Here is a 17,508-nt window from a genome sequence, read left to right as displayed (position 1 = left end):
ATCAGGAGCAGTATAATTTTGTTACAATAGACATCAAAGATTTATATACTAGCATCCCTCAGGATAAAGCCATTGATTGGGTGTGTGACAGGCTAAGGTCAAGGGAAGCAAGTACTAGAGATATAACCCTAGTTAGTGAATTATTGGATGTGATATTGCCCAATAACTTTTTTATGTTTGGGGATAACTTTTATTTACAAGTTATTGGAGTCGCCATGGGTTCACCTTGTGGTGCAAGTGTGGCAAATATGGTTATGGCCCAATGGGAGCACCAGTATGTGTTCAATCATCCATCATTTCAGGAGCACATAATCTTTTATACGCGTTACCTCGACGACATTTTTATTTTGTTTAAAGGCAATGAGCATGAAGCATCAAATTATTTATTTTATTTATTTATAATTATTTTATCAAATTATTTAGCGTATTTAAATAACACTACAGAGTTTCTGTCATTTACTTCATCCTTTAGTTCAAGTAATATAGCATACTTGGATATTATGTTAAGTAAAGATTTAATGTCAGCTAGCTATTTAGCTAAAATCTACAGAAAACCAACGTTTTCAAACACTTTCTTGCATTATACCAGCTGTCATCCTTTTAGACAGAAGCGGGCTGTTGTTAAAGGTCAGCTGGTCAGAGAGGCAAGAATTATAAGTAGAGATAATGAATTTGAGGATGAATGTTTAGTTTTAAAAAGGATGTTTCTTAGTCGAGGTTACCCTTATAGAATTATTGATGAACTCATTAATGAAGTGGCTCTTAAAAGAATGAATAAAGTTTATGTTCCCTTACTGCAGGTTAGAAGTCAAGATGACCAGGTGAGGACTTCTGCCCCATTACCGTCTGAGTTTAGTTCTGACAAAGTTGTTTGCACAAACATCAACATTCCTAGGTTCATCACCACTTTCACTTTAGACAGTGCAAATCTTTGGTCTATTATCAAGAAAAATTGGGACCTCTTCAGAGCAGACTCTATGGTATTTTCTAGGATGGGTTCTACACCTCAGGTCACTTACAGGAAAGCAAAAAACTTAAAGGCACGGTTTGAAGAGAAACCATTTTCCACTAGGTCTCCGGGCATGTTCAAATGCCAATCCTGTAACTTTTGTAAATACATCATTGAATCTAATAGATTCACTATACATAGACATGAATTCAAACTACAATGCAGGACTAATTGTAATTCGAGCATGCTGGTTTACCTAGCTCGGTGTCAAAATTGTTTGGCATTTTATATAGGTAAAACGGAGCGTAAGCTCCGTGAACGGATTTATGAACATCTTTACGCTATCCGGAAACAAAAAGATGTGAATGCACTGGCCAAACATATTTTAGAACATCCAACACATCAATTTAAGTTCCTGGCTATAGATCAGATTAGTAATGACAGTAGAGGTGGTCCTACCCATCATAGATTATTGGAGCATGAATTACAGTGGCAAATTAGGTTGGAAGCCTACCACATACCTGGTCTTAATGAAGCTTGCTCCATTATAAGTGTTTTGAGAACCTTGAGTTTGACAAGATGACGTTGAGCCAGTTGTTTTTGGGTAGTAACATTCCTTTGGAAGCAGTTATTATGCAAACTTTTATTGCAGTAACATTGACAACAATTTTAAGTATATTATACATGGCTTTTATAGGTTGTTTTTGGTATGGTTAAGTCAACATGTTGTTTAACATTTTATTATGAACCGGAAGTATGTGTTTTACTTAGGTATTTTCATCATATACCTTAATTGTATAGGTAGGATACACATACACATTTAAGTTTTATCACATAGTATTTATTTATTATGTATTTTTGTTTATTTTACTTCATATTATTACATTATATTGAAGTAACTTCATCTTTAAATAAATCTACTAACTATTTCTAATGTAAATACTACACACATTTTGAGTAGACAATAATATACTTATTATACATTTTATTATGTCTATTTAAAATGTTACTTGGATACATGACTTATGTGGTTATGACCTTTTAACTTTTTATTTCAGTTTAGATTTTGAGTTAATTGTTGTCTTGGAGTCAATTAAGTTTTATTGCATTTAATGATGTAATTACTTGATTATTTTAATTGTCTTATTAATTTGTGATGTCACTAGTATGTATTTAATGGTCTTTGACTTTTGTAATTTGTCTGAAGAAGTTTGCTTAACAAGCAAACGAAAAGCGCTTTACAACATTAAATTTGCTGTTTTCTCTGGGCTGTTTCGCTACTTGTTTGTCCAATTTTAGTTGTTTTGTAGTAGGTAATGGACCATAGGCTAAGGTTTTTCAACATAAATAAGACATGCAGGGTGGATAGGCATGTATTACAAAGAATCCCACTTACACTCTTCCAGTCCACATTAATCAAAGCACATTTCTTGCACTTTTCAAATTCAGCTTGGACAACTGGAATGGAAATTGCATTCATAGGTTCATAGGTTCATACTAGGCTATCTGACCTAGGGCATTTATAAGCCTAGCCAGAATGTGTTTGGCTTTCGCCACCCATTTTAAATTTATTTTGCTATGCCCTTTTTCGAGGTTAGTATACTGTGCCTCTGTCTAACAGTGACACAGAAGTGATACCCGGGGTAAACCTACGATCTCCCATCCACTCATCAAGATTCCTCTTGAAGAGAGTCAATGAGGGACTCTGCCTAACCTGGACTGGGATTTTATTCCAGAGTAAAGGGAGCCTCTGGGTTATGAATCTGTCCCTCCAGCATGTCCTATTTATTTCAGTGCTGAGGTTCAAGTCTCTCGAACGCGTAGCTCGATGGGATTTGGATTTTCTGAGGTGCAGCATGTCCATTAATTCCGGGTTGGACATGGCTTTATATGTCAGGCACAGATCGCCTCTGAACAGGCGGTATGCCACTGAGTAGAGCTGGAGTTTCTTTAACCGGGCAGCATATGGCATCTGTTTGAGCCCTTTGATCCTCTTGGTGAGGTACGTTTGGGGTCTTTCCAGTTGCTGCAGGTGTCTGGTAAGGTACATCCCAAAAGGGGCATTGTACTCAATTATGGGCCTGATGAGGGATGAGTAAAGAGGCACGATGATGTCCCCTGATCTAGATGTGAATCCCTTCATGATTAGGTGGGCTATATAAAATGTTTTTCTAACCACTTTGGCCATGTGGTTGTCAAATGAGAGATTGCTATCAACTTGGGTCCCCAGGTCCCTAATTACTTCTTCTGTACTTAATGGATTACCACCTATGTGGTAATTTGTGGGCACTTTGTTTTGCCAAAGGGGATGACTATACACTTTTTGGCATTTAGCTTGAGGCCATGGCTCTGGCACCAGTTGTCTGTTTCTATGAGGCCCTTTTGGAGGATGCTTGTGTCGACTGGAGAGTCGATTATGGTGCCCAGTTTGCAGTCATCTGCGAACTTGGTCAGCCACAGTCCTTCCATGTTGGCCTGTACCTCCGAGAAATATATACCGAACAAGAGAGGTCCCAGGACTGAGCCTTGTGGGACACCACTTGTAACTGGTTTGGAGTCTGACATGGCTCCAGCAATTCTAACCATGTGGGTTCTGTCCTTGAGCCAGTTTGCAATCCATCTAGTGACATAGGGGTTTATATTTAAGCTGGTGAGCTTATCTATAATGCCCAAGTGGGGTATTGTATCGAAGGCTTTTGCGAGGTCCAGGTAGGCTGTGTGGACCACCTTCCTCTCGTCAGTGGCCTTGGTGACTGTTTCAAAGAAATCAACCAGGTTTAAGAGGCAGGATCTGCCCTTAACAAAGCCGAACTGGGTAGGATCCACTGTTTTTAGGTCCCCAACATCTTTATTTATGAGGTCCATGATGATCCTTTCCATAGCTTTGCAGACCAAGCTAGTCAGGCTTATGGGGCGATAGTTTCCAGGATCTGTTGAGGCACCACCTTTATGGAGAGGGACCACTGTTGCTGTACGCCACTCTTTGGGCACATATCCTGTAGTAAGGCTGAGATTGAACAGTAGTTTTATGTTTGGGTTTAGCTCTTCTTGGAGTTCATGTAGGACGCAGCCCGGGACACCATCTGGTCCCATTGATGCTGTGTTTTTTGCTTTGGAAAGGGCGGCTCTTACCTGAGCATCTGAGATGTCAGGGGCAGCACTCTGCTGGGATAGATATTTGCCCTTTTGGTGGGGAGGGGAGTTTGCTGAACTTGTCAGCTAGGATGTTGGCAATGTCTGTGGGTTCGGTGTATTTTTGTCATTTTGGACTAATTCTGAGCATATCTGGGAATTTCCACCCAGGTTCCTAACATAACTAAAGAAAGCCTTGTGATTATCCTTAGTGTCCTGTGCAATTTTTCTCTCGAAGTTGGCCTTAGACAATTTTATGTGTGCCCGTAGTTTTTTGCTAATACTGATCAGTGATGCCTTCCCTTTTTGGGATTTTGCTCTATCATTTAGTAGCTTCCTCCTTCTATTGTATAGTTTGTTTATGGCTGGGGTCCACCAGACAGGACGTCTGCCTTTGGAGGATTGGGTCTTGGTTTTATTTGGGATCGCATTATCCATGCATTCCTGAAGGTGTTCATAGAATGCATTTATAAAGGATTCTGCAGTCTGGGCCATATTTTCCACTGGCCCGGGGGCTTTGAAGGATTCCACCTCAGTTTTGAGGAGTGTGAAATTTGCTTTAGAGAAGTTTTTCACTGTGGTTTTGTGGGCAGGGGGGTGGGGTCGGGATGTGAATATCCAGTGAGATTAGTTTATGGTCTGATCTTACCAGTGAGGGATACACTTCTGGTCTGGAGCATAGAGTCCCCATGTTGGTGATGATCAGGTCCAGTATGTTTTCCCCTCTTGTGGGAGTGGTAACAAGTTGTTCCATAGCATTTGAGTTTATAAATTCTAGGAACCTTTGGGCTAGGGTGTTGGAGCTAGAGTAATGCTCCCAGTCTATGTTTGGGTAGTTGAAGTCGCCCAATATAATGGTGTTTGGAGAGACCTTCATATTTTCCAGTGTTCTCAGGAAGGTCGAGTGGGGTTCCTGGGTTTGGGAGGGTGGTCTGTAGCAGGCTATAAACTGGAAGGCAGTTTTACCCAAGTTGCACATGGATAGTCTCTGATGCTTCGTGCTTTGCCACCAACCTGAAGGTGTGGGTATCTTTGATGAATATCGATACTCCCCCTCCTTTTGTGGTTCGGTCCAAGTTTTGGGGCTGAAAAGCATGGTATGAGTTATAACCTGGTAGTGCTGGGGTGTTCTCGGGAGCCCTGAACCAGGTTTCTGTTACTGCACAGATATCGATGTTCTCCATGCTAAGGAGAGTTTCGAGTGCGTGCATCTTGAGGTTTAGACTTCTGGCGTTGAGTAGCATTACTCTTAGTTTCTTATCCCTTGTGATACCTATGGAGGTGGGTTTGTCTTTTGAGCATTCACCCCAGTTTAGCACCCTTGCCTCTCATAGATAGGAGAAGCATATAAATGTCCAAAATTCAGTTTTTCTTCCCACCTCTGGACACTAAAAGTTCACTAATTCTTCTCATATGTGGGCACTTGTATGTTTACTACAAGGGGTCTATGGCTAGGCTTCTTAAGGTCCTCACAGATCAATTACCCAGTAAAAACGTATGAACCTATAAGAGATTAGGCTCCATTGTTGCATAGTGAGTACTATAAATTTATCTGCTTGGACAGCCCAGGAGCTACAGCAAACTCTAGTAGGTGGCATGTGGCCTGCCTAAAGTACTGTTAACTTGCAAAAGTGCTCTCTGTAGGCGTGCACTACAAGCTACTCTAAAAAGTAATGTAATCCTAATTTTATAAGCACTAATCCAACCCCTCTCCCTAAGGAAGAATGTTTCTAATAAATTGCTTTATGCTCCTGCATAACCTGCTAGTTTCTTAATTTAAACATCGCTCCCATTTGTCTGCAACTTTACTTTGCTTCCCTCATAATATTCCATTTTGATCTGCTCTCCCAAGCTATATCTCCTTATAGAGATTCTCCCCGTTTTCTCTTTCTTCCAGAAAAAAAGCTCCGTATCTAAGTTTGATCCTGCATTATGGAACTCCATTCATTCTGATATTTGCAATTCTCTCAGTTTTTAGGTCTTCAGACGTTTACTTCCCCATTACTTTTTCAGCACTAACCCATCTTAGATGCAATCTAGCCTTCATCACTTCTATCTGCTCTCTTTCTCTCCATCTTTAATTCAGTACGCACCATTTTGTAACAAACATTGTGTATTAGACATCACATTAGCCTCATATCATATATTTTATCATCTGATTGAAAATGCTGTTAATTACCAGCAAACATTTCTGTATCTGCCATAGCTACCTTATGTGTTTTCTTTCAGCAACGATGTTAGTCTAAAACGCTGTAATCACAGTTTTGCAGTTATTGTATCTCATTTCTCAGTTGCTTATATGGGTGAACATGAGATTTTTTTTCTGCACTTTTTTATTGGCCTCGTCTTACTACGGTCCATTTTTAATTATCTAAAGTCTATTGGTCTGGGTCATGGGCGAAAATGGTTTTGCTATCACCTACAGACCTGAGACATTATAGGCCTAACTCCTGCTCAGTAGCAGGGAACAAGTCATTCAGCGTACATGATGCACGACTATGGAGTATCCCTCCTTCTGCTATTGTTGTTCTAGAATGTTTGCTGGTTTCATTAAATGCATCATTTGCCACTAAATTCTTATTGTGTGTTCTGACATCACATACACCTCTGTCATTTACCTAGCCTATCTGCATCCCTGCCTTACACAGTTCACCTCCTAATGTACACACTAGACTCACAGGACATGACTCCAGAGGAAGCCTCTTTATGTTACTGTGCAAGTAAATTGTGAGGAGTACTTTTTTCACTGATAGTCTGATTATATATTACCACAGATTCTCACCTGTAATCAGACACATTGCTAGTAAACACATAGTGCTCTCCAACCCGGAATTAATGGACATGCTGCACCTCAGAAAATCCAAATCCCATCGAGCTACGCGCTCAAGAGACTTGAACCTCAGCACTGAAATAAACAGGACATGCTGGAGGGATAGATTCATAACCCAGAGGCTCCCTTCACTCTGGAATAAAATCCCAGTCCAGGTTAGGCAGAGTCCTTCATTGACTCTCTTCAAGAGGAATCTTGATGAGTGGATGGGAGATCGTACGTTTACCCCGGGTATCACTTCTGTGTCACTGTTAGAGGCACAGTATACTAACCTTGAAAAAGGGCATAGCAAAATTAATTTAAAATGGGTGGCAAAAGCCAAACACACTCTGGCTAGGCTTATAAATGCCCTAGGGCAGATAGCCTAGTATGAACCTATGAACCTATGAACCTATGAACTATAAACATTGTAACCTATTTCTGATACACTTAATACTTATCCATGTTCATCAGTTCCACTGTATCATTAGGTTAATGTTTATCATCATTGGCATAATTTACATTTTTCTCCGGTACATACTGTCAGGTACTCAGACCTTTAGGTACTACATTAAGTACTACCATACCGAGTAATGATAACTAGCCACAGTACCAGTGTTCAGTTTACTTCCCCTTTATGTTGCTGTTTGCCTAACTAATGTTGTGCATTTTGTTACCTATAGCTGGTAGTTACCTAATTAAGATTTGAACTGTAGCGATAATACTGATTCACATCCTACTTACATTATTATTAAGTCTAAATGTTCACTTTCAGGGTGTTTTATTGGTTGCTACTGTACCTTCTGTTAATGTGTTTAGCTCTTGGTGTATCTTTCAAGACTTGGTTTTATTCTATTATGCAGAGGCATCGTGGTATGTGGTGCCTTGTTATATTATGCAGAGGCATTGTGTTATGTGCCGCCGTTATAACATGATCTTGGCGCAGATGTAATAATATAACATAATTTTGCTCAGATGTAATAATATAACATGATTTGGCTCAGATGTAATAATATAACATGATCTTGATGTAGATGTAATAATGTAACATGATCTTGGCACAGATGTAATAATATACCATGATCTTGGCTCAGATGTAATAATATAACATGATCTTGGCACAGATGTAATAATATACCATGATTTGGCTCAGGTGTAATAATATAACATGATCTTGGTGCAGTTGTAATAATATAACGTGATCTTGGCACAGATGTAATAATATAACATGATCTTGGCACAGATATAATAATATAACATGATCTTGCTCAGATATAATAATATAACATGATCTTGGCACAGCTGTAATAATAAAACATGATCTTGGCTCAGATGTAATAATATAACATGATCTTGGCTCAGATGTAATTATATAACATGATCTTGGCGCATATGTAATAATGTAACATGATCTTGGCTCAGATGTAATTATATAACATGATCTTGGCGCAGATGTAATTATATAACATGATCTTGGAGCAGATGTAATAATGTAACATGATCTTGGAGCAGATGTAATAATATACCATGATCTTGGCTTAGATGTAATAACATAACATGATCTTGGTGCAGATGTAATAATATAACATGATTTTGGCTGTAATAATGCAAGTTTATTTTACATCTGCAGTGCGCTACCATACGTGCACTATACTAAATGCATTACAAAGAAAGAAGCATTTAATTATGCTACCTGCATCCCACAAAGAGTCTTCTTTTCAGTATATAATTCAGACAGCTCTGTATAAAGCAGTTCCACTTAAAGGAAAACTCCACCCTAAAACAAAAATAATATGTTTTTTTTCAGTCTATCTTTGTTTCCAGACCTTTTTAACACCTCAAAGTCACTCTAAGTGCTTTATTTGTAATTTTAGCCTGTTTACCACAACATGGCTACTGATGGGGCTTGATAAATCAATGTGATCTTCTCCTTCAACCCTTTCTCTTTCCCATAAAGCATTTCAAGTCTTCTTTCTATGACTCATGCCAGACATAAGGAAGTAACTGTGAATTCCCATGCCATTGACATATAATGGGAAATGTGTGACTCACTGTCAGTTTGTATTCCTTCTGTAACAGGGCTGCTTCTTTTCTGTTGCTAATCACCCTCATTTATGTTTTGCTCAGGGCTTGCTTTACACTATACTTTGAAGTTATCCAGTTACAGGCAGAAGATTGGCTAAATTGGTGGCCTTTGTTCTAGGTGTTCTTTTGTAGTCCAACATGAATTGACAGAACCCTCACCCATACTACTGCAGAGGTGTTAAAAACTGCCTCTGCACTTGACTGCTTAGAATTGAAAGGAAGGGACTTCCAAACTAAATTTCTTCCCCTCTGCCTGCAATAAGAATTATTTATTTATTTAATTACTTTGCCAGCAGTTTATTTAAACAATTTCAATTTATTTTTTTTGGAAGCAAGTTTTAGAAAATTCTTGATTATTTCAGTGTGTTTTATCAATATGAATTTTAAGGACAAATGATTTAAGTCAGTGTTGTTTAAGTATTCCTGGTATCAGTGTCATAAGACACAGTTACTTTTTCAAGCAGCTGATAGTGACTTGGGAATGGTTTCAAAGCAAGGAGAAGAGATTGCTGTGTTGATATGCTCACATAGTTTGGATAAAATGTCAGATTTTTAATAAATATAGTTCCTCATTTGCACAGAATTACCAGTCAAGAATCAATAAAGAACTTGCTACATGTGAGGAAATGTACTAAAGCTAAAGCATGGAGAAGTGGCATATTAGTACTATGGTGAAGGTACCATGGTGACAGGTCATAAACAAAGAAAACAGTTCTGCTGTTGTATGGTGCACAGTAACTCGCCATTCTGCTGACTTACATTTACTTTGGCCATAGAGAGATCTACTAGGTGAGTGAGTATCTTATAGGTTCATAGGTTCATACTAGGCTATCTGCCCGAGGGCATTTATAAGCCTAGCCCATAGTTATGTGGCTTACGCCACCCCTCTGGTTTGGGGAAACTATGCCCATTATTTTGCTGTGCCTCTGTCGAGCAGTGACACTGAGGTAACCCCTGGGGTGTATCTGCGATCTCCCATCCATTGGTCAAGATTCCTCTTGAACAAGGCCAACGAGGTGCTCTGCCTCACATAAACCGGGATTTTGTTCCACAGCATAGGGAGTCTTTGGGTGATGAATCTATCCCTCCAGCACGTCCTATTAATAACCGTGTCGAGGTTTAAGTCTCCCGCCCTTGTGGCTCTGAGGGATCTAGAGTTTTTGAGATGAAGCATGTTCATCAAATCTGGGTTTGACATGGCCTTGTATGTCAGGCATAGGTCACCTCTGAGCAAGCGGTAAGCAACTGAATATAACTGGAGTTCTTTCAGTCGGGCAGCATAAGACAGATTTTTGAGACCCTTTATCCTTTTGGTGAGGAACTTTTGTGGCCTCTCCAGCTGCTGCAAGTGTCGGGTCAGATACATTCCGAATGGGGCATTGTACTCGATCATTGGTCTGATGAGTGATGAGTATAGGGAGACTATGACTTCCCTTGATCTAGATGTGAATCCCTTCATGATAAGGTGGGCAATGTAGAAGGTCTTCCTGACTACTTTAGCAATATGAGTGTCGAATGAAAGGCTACTGTCAACCTGGGTTCCCAGGTCCCTAATAACTTCATCTGTGTTCAGGGGATTGCCACCTATATGGTAGCTAGGGGTAACCTTATTTTTACCGAAGGGTATGACTATGCATTTCTTGGCATTTAACTTTAGGCCATGGCTCTGGCACCAGTTATCCGTTTCTGTGAGGCCCTTCTGAAGGATATCTGTGTCGGATGTGTTTTCAACTACGGCGCCCAGTTTGCAGTCATCTGCAAACTTTGTCAGCCATAACCCTCCTGTGTTTGCTTGTACTTCAGAAAAGTAGATGCCAAACAAGAGTGGGCCCAGGACTGAGCCCTGTGGGACACCACTTGTGACAGGCTTTGAGTCTGACATGGCGCCAGCAACTCTGACCCTGTGGGTTCTGTCACTCAGCCAGTTTGCAACCCATCTTGTAATGTATGGGTTTACTTTTAAGTTGATGAGTTTTTCAATGATACCCGAGTGAGGTATTGTATCGAAAGCCTTCGCCAGGTCTAGGTAGGCTGTATGGACTGCCTTTCCCTCGTCAATGGCCTTGGTGACTGTTTCAAAAAAGTCAACCAAGTTTAAAGGGCATGATCTGCCTTTGACAAAGCCAAACTGGGTTGGATCCAAAGTCTGCAAATTCCCTATGTCTTTATTTATGAGATCCATTATGATCCTCTCCATGGCTTTGCAGATAAGGCTTGTCAAGCTAATGGGACGGTAATTTCCAGGGTCGGTGGAGGCACTGCCTTTGTGGAGTGGGACCACAGTCGCTGTACGCCACTCCCTGGGTACGTATCCGGAGGTAAGACTAAGATTAAACAGCTGTCCTAACTGTGGGTTTAATTCCTCATTGAGTTCATGGAGCACACAGCCGGGGACACCATCAGGTCCCATGGATGCTGTGTTCTTTGCCTTGGAGAGCGCAGTTCTCACCTGGGCGTTAGAGATGTTTGGGGGGGCTACAATCATTTGGTATAGATATCTCTCCTTTAGGGGGGGAGGGAGGGGAGAAGTTTGCACTGAACCTGTCAGCCAGTATGTTGGCAATGTCTGTAGGATCAGTAATCTTCACATCATTTTGAACTAATTCTGAGCATATCTGGGAATTTCCTCCTAGGTTATGACAGAAACTCATGTTGCTTTATCAACGCCATCAGAAATACTTCATAGGTGTGTACTAGGCTAATCACCATGGAGATTTACAAGCCTAGCCCATAGGATGACCCTGGCATTGTGCCACCTGACCTTAGTTCCCAGTGTCTCTATCGAGAAGAGCCACTGGAGTGACCCCCGGGGTGAATTTTCTATTTCCCATCTACTTATCAAGATTTCTGTTGATGAGAGCTAGTGAGACACAGGCTGTAGTGTATTTAACTGCTGCTATTTCAATTTCCAAAAACTGTTCATCTGAGGTTGGGATGTTGTTGTATATGTGAATGAAATGAATGTACAGATCTTCCTATCCATTTATATGTCATACAGAGACATTATTAACTATGTGGGGAATCTGTCTTTTTCTTCAGCCTGCTCTTACAGATCTTATTTATCCACTGGTGTTAACTACTGCAGCATTTTATAAGTAAAATACAATACTGTCATGCAGTAATCGATTTTTGGGTAACTGCTGGTCATTTCGTTGAACTTATGATTTTTTTCAGACATTTTTAGTACCACACTATGATTCACCGATCTAGGTGAAAACAGAGACAGAACAGGAACTGCCTTAAAGAGTACTGCTAACTCTAAATGCACATCTAGAAGCAATGACTTTTGGGTACCGGAAGGGGCAGCAACCTTGAAGAACTCCCCAGCTAACGTATATGCATTGAAGGGGAAATAAAGCTGCCTTACAGTAATGAATATGAAACATCCATAACTTTTCTTATAACCTCTGATTGGCTGACTGCCTGGATGCTTCGTGCTGATTTTTTTTAAGTACTTCCAGCCCATATATATTAATTTACTTCTTAAGGAATGGAAGTGCTGATTTTTTAAGTACTTCCAGCCCATATATATTAATTTACTTCTTAAGGAATTAAGTGCTTCAAATATCACCGCAGATAACTTTTATCAAAGTTTATTCTTTATTCATGTATTGCCCACTTAATGCTGATTCATTTGACTCTAATCTGTATGAAAGATATTTATTTTGGGGTAATATAAATGTATGATTAATTACAGTGTGACATCTGAGCACAGGGAATTGTCCGATCGTGTCCCAGAGACAGATGAAAAATGAAGAAATATAAACAAGATCAGCATGTAACAGATCCTTTACCATTAGTGTAATTGAAGGAGGTCATGTTTTCTCTAAACGATAAGTGTTAAGTGTGTATTGACTTAAGTAGTTAATAAAGCCATGAACTAGCTGTGCATGGACATGAGGAATTGGACCCGCAGGATAATTTGTGCTGTACTTACATAGCTCTGCAGGCATGGGGAGCGTATAAATGTGAACAAAAGGTACATAAACTTTGTGAACAGATCTATGTTCTAAATTAATGAATTACTGCAGCCTTGTAAACTAGAGGTTCACAATTCACAAGGATAACAGAAATGAAACATATGCACTGCCTTTCGCACTTAGTCACCCTAAGAATACAGGACACTCCAAGAAACCAGTGCAGGAGACCTGCAGAATGTGCATCGAATGGTTAGAGAAAACACACAATCACCCACATTTTTGTAAGTCAGCTATGACACAACACTTTGGGTTTTCTTTTTCCTGGCTATCAAGCAGTTCAACTGTTGCTGAGCAAAGTCAGTTAGCAAGGTACTAATGCATTTTCTTATCCCGTTCCATACTGCACCTTACATTTATTAACTGGGAAAGTCCGACTTGGAATGAAGCCAATTTTCAGAGGAGGCCCAGAGAGAAAAACTCCAGATACATGTCTTTGAAACGTGGGAGGAAACCAGAGCACTCAGAGGAAACCCACACTAATGTAAGGAGGACATGCAGACTCTGCACAGAAGGCACCCCAGCTGAGAATTAAACTAGAGAAGCTCTTACTGGGAGGCGACAACGCTACCACTGCACCACTGCCCATTAATTTACAAAAAGAGTAAAATGTTTATGCATATGCAGATCTTTATGCATGCAACCACACAGCAGAAGGGGAGTTTATCTCCTCAGTATTAAATTGTGTATGATTTTCTTGTTGGCATACAGCCCCCACCTCCCCATTGCTTGATTCATGAGCTCCCATTCTGAGCAGGTTCCCATGATCCAGTGCTCAGTTATATTCCTTCCACACCTTATCTCTTATTATTAGGGGCTGGTGATTTGATGTTTTTTATTATTAAGATCATTTTTGAGTGATTAACAATGAATATGTTGAAAACATTCTTTTCAGTTCAAGTGAGCTGTTCTGTTTGTTGCAGTTCCACCGTATACACCTGCAAGGTCACTGCTCTATCTTCCATAAGTCCGTGACGTATAAAGTTAATTTTATTTGTTAAGTGAGTAAACCCACAAGGTGTAAGTGTCCTTTATCATTTTTGTAGTTTTAATACAAATTTTAAAGTGAATCCAATGGTGAGATGATGTTCTGACCTAGAAAATATCAAATGTACTTAGTTTACTTTTGAAATGTGAATATTTTGATTCTAGCAATAGAAGAATCCTAAAGGACAGTGATATATCACAGAGTCTGTGTGTGTGTGTGTGTGTGTGTGTGTGTGTGTGTGTGTGTGTGTGTGTGTGTGTGTGTGTAAATGCACACAGTAGTGTAGCTAGGGAGGTGCAAAGGGGCAACTGTCCCAGGCACAAAGTGTTTAAGGGGTGCAATCTCTGATCCATCATCCCAATTCCTGATTGCTCCTTAGTGTATAAGTTGATATTACATTTGCAGTCAAACCTGAGCACAGTAACACTCCATGTGTGGTCTAAACTGTAGCACTGTCTGTTGCCACAGTTTAAAGGTATACAAACATCTTTTTTAATAAAGGCTGAGTGCTGTAGCACTCCATGTGTAGGCTAAACTGTAGCACTGTCTGTTGCCACAGTTTAAAGGTATACAAACATCTTTTTTAATAAAACCCGAGTGCTGTAGCACTCCATGTGTAGGCTAAACTGTAGCACTGTCTGTTGCCACAGTTTAAAGGTATACAAACATCTTTTTTAATAAAACCCGAGTGCTGTAGCACTCCATGTAGGCTAAACTGTAGCACTGTCTGTTGCCACAGTTTAAAGGTATACAAACATCTTTTTTAATAAAACCCGAGTGCTGTAGCACTCCATGTGTAGGCTAAACTGTAGCACTGTCTGTTGCCACAGTTTAAAGGTATACAAATATCTTTTTTAATAAAACCCAAGTGCTGTAGCACTCCATGTGTAGGCTAAACTGTAGCACTGTCTGTTGCCACAGTTTAAAGGTATACAAACATCTTTTTTAATAAAACCCGAGTGCTGTAGCACTCCATGTGTAGGCTAAACTGTAGCACTGTCTGTTGCCACAGTTTAAAGGTATACAAACATCTTTTTTAATAAAACCCGAGTACTGTAGCACTCCATGTGTAGGCTAAACTGTAGCACTGTCTGTTGCCACAGTTTAAAGGTATACAAACATCTTTTTTAATAATACCCGAGTACTGTAGCACTCCATGTGTAGGCTAAACTGTAGCACTGTCTGTTGCCACAGTTTAAAGGTATACAAACATCATTTTTAATAAAACCCGAGTGCTGTAGCACTCCATGTGTAGGCTAAATTGTAGCACTGTCTGTTGCCACAGTTTAAAGGTATACAAACATCTTTTTTAATAAAACCCGAGTGCTGTAGCACTCCATGTGTAGGCTAAACTGTAGCACTGTCTGTTGCCACAGTTTAAAGGTATACAAACATCTTTTTTAATAAAACCCGAGTGCTGTAGCACTCCATGTGTAGGCTAAACTGTAACACTGTCTGTTGCTACAGTTTAAAGGTATATAAACATCTTTTTTAATAAAACCCGAGTGCTGTAGCACTCCATGTGTAGGCTAAACTGTAGCACTGTCTGTTGCCACAGTTTAAAGGTATACAAACATCTTTTTTAATAAAACCCGAGTGCTGTAGCACTCCATGTGTAGGCTAAACTGTAGCACTGTCTGTTGCCACAGTTTAAAGGTATACAAACATCTTTTTTAATAAAACCCGAGTGCTGTAGCACTCCATGTGTAGTCTAAACTGTAGCACTGTCTGTTGCCACAGTTTAAAGGTATACAAACATCTTTTTTAATAAAACCCGAGTGCTGTAGCACTCCATGTGTAGTCTAAACTGTAGCACTGTCTGTTGCCACAGTTTAAAGGTATACAAACATCTTTTTTAATAAAACCCGAGTACTGTAGCACTCCATGTGTAGGCTAAACTGTAGCACTGTCTGTTGCCACAGTTTAAAGGTATACAAACATCCTTTTTAATAAAACCGGAGTGCTGTAGTTCTCTGTGCAGGTTTTTTTATCTTCTTTTCTTCTCTTTTTATTTCTATTTTTTTTAACTAAAACGTGAGGAAGGAGGGTTAGGGTCTGGGCAGAGAAACGGGACCTGATTGACGTCTGCATTTTTGGAGCCCCCGGGTACCTGATTGCAGCATTTTTGGAGCCCCCGGGTACCTGATTGCAGCATTTTTTTTACTCTTCGATTGAATATATGGGAGGGGGCCATATATTTGTCTTGCTTAACTTGATTACCTGCATCCTTCTTAGCCCCTAATCTTGCCTTTGTCCTGCATGCAACTCTGCAGAATTAGCTACTTCTCTGCCCTCCTTTCATTTTTTTCTGAATTCTGCTCTTCGTCCATATTGCTATGTAACAATCATACCTCTCAACTGTCCAGATTTTCGAAGAATGTCCAAATTTTTGCCTCTTATTTTTGGTCTGTTTATCATAAAGTTTGTGGTTTTCAGGCAAATCATTGAGGACTGGCATCATTAAATAATAATAAATAACGACAGACATTTGAGTTTCAGACCACATCCTTCAGAAAATATATAATAATGTAAAATCTGACATTCTAGCAACTATCTAAGTTTATAGGCACAATATTTAAAATCTGTCCCTATCTTTGGGCGTTAGTCCCCCATTTTTTCTGGCTTTTTCCAGATTTCTTGTACGAAGAGGTTGAGAGGTATGTGTAACATTGCTACCTTATTTATTTGCTTATTTTTAAGCACTATTGTGTGTTACTCCCGAGTCTTCTGAACTGTCAGAGCCATTGCCATTCTCAGACTGGAGTATATGTGAGAAGCCAGTCAGAGACCGGAGTATATGTGAGAAGCCAGTCAGAAACTCATCTTGCTGTCTTTCCTAGACATGGTGGTAGAGTGAACCCTGTGGGTTTCATTTCAGAAACTATCAACTACAAAGTAGAAAAGAGGGCACACTGCTTAAAATTTACTTATCAGGTGGTGCTAGTACCCCTCTTAGCACTGGAAGATGGGGAAAGACCAGCCTTACCTATGGCAACAGCAAGGTATGTGAGGATGTTGTATATGTATACATGCTTCTAATTGGTCACAAGGTACATTGGGGAGGAAGAAATGCTCCTCTCTTTCCATTTCCTGAAAGTCTGTGAATTTATGATATACAAAAGATCTAGGATGAAGATCCCTTTTCAAGATGGTATGCCAAACCTAAATGAGCCGACTTTCAAGATCAAGTGTAAAGGTTTAAAACAAATGTACAAAATCATTGCTTTCAACTAAATTACATATCTTTGCTTGCAATAAAATTTTTTTAATTAAAAAATCGCACCAAACATGGAAGCCCAACATTACTACCTACCATTGCATTCTCTTATCAGGGACATTCACTTCATGTTGATAATTTATTTTCATGAGCTCATTGAAAACAGTGATAATTTCTATGAATGGTCAAAAGCCCTCATTTTTTAAATAGGCGTATGAGTATGTGTGTGTGTGTGTGTGTGTGTGTGTGTGTGTGTGTGGTGAAGGTGGTGTCAGGACTGTTAACTGGTAAACTATTAATTTAACAGATTGACAACTTAATTTCATGGATATGTTTACCAATTAATGTGCC

The sequence above is a fragment of the Protopterus annectens genome, chromosome 4.part0 (genome assembly GCF_019279795.1).
Source record: "Protopterus annectens isolate FY-2018-M chromosome 4.part0, PAN1.0, whole genome shotgun sequence".
NCBI classification, from domain to species: domain Eukaryota; kingdom Metazoa; phylum Chordata; order Ceratodontiformes; family Protopteridae; genus Protopterus; species Protopterus annectens.
This window is presented reverse-complemented; position numbering follows the sequence as displayed.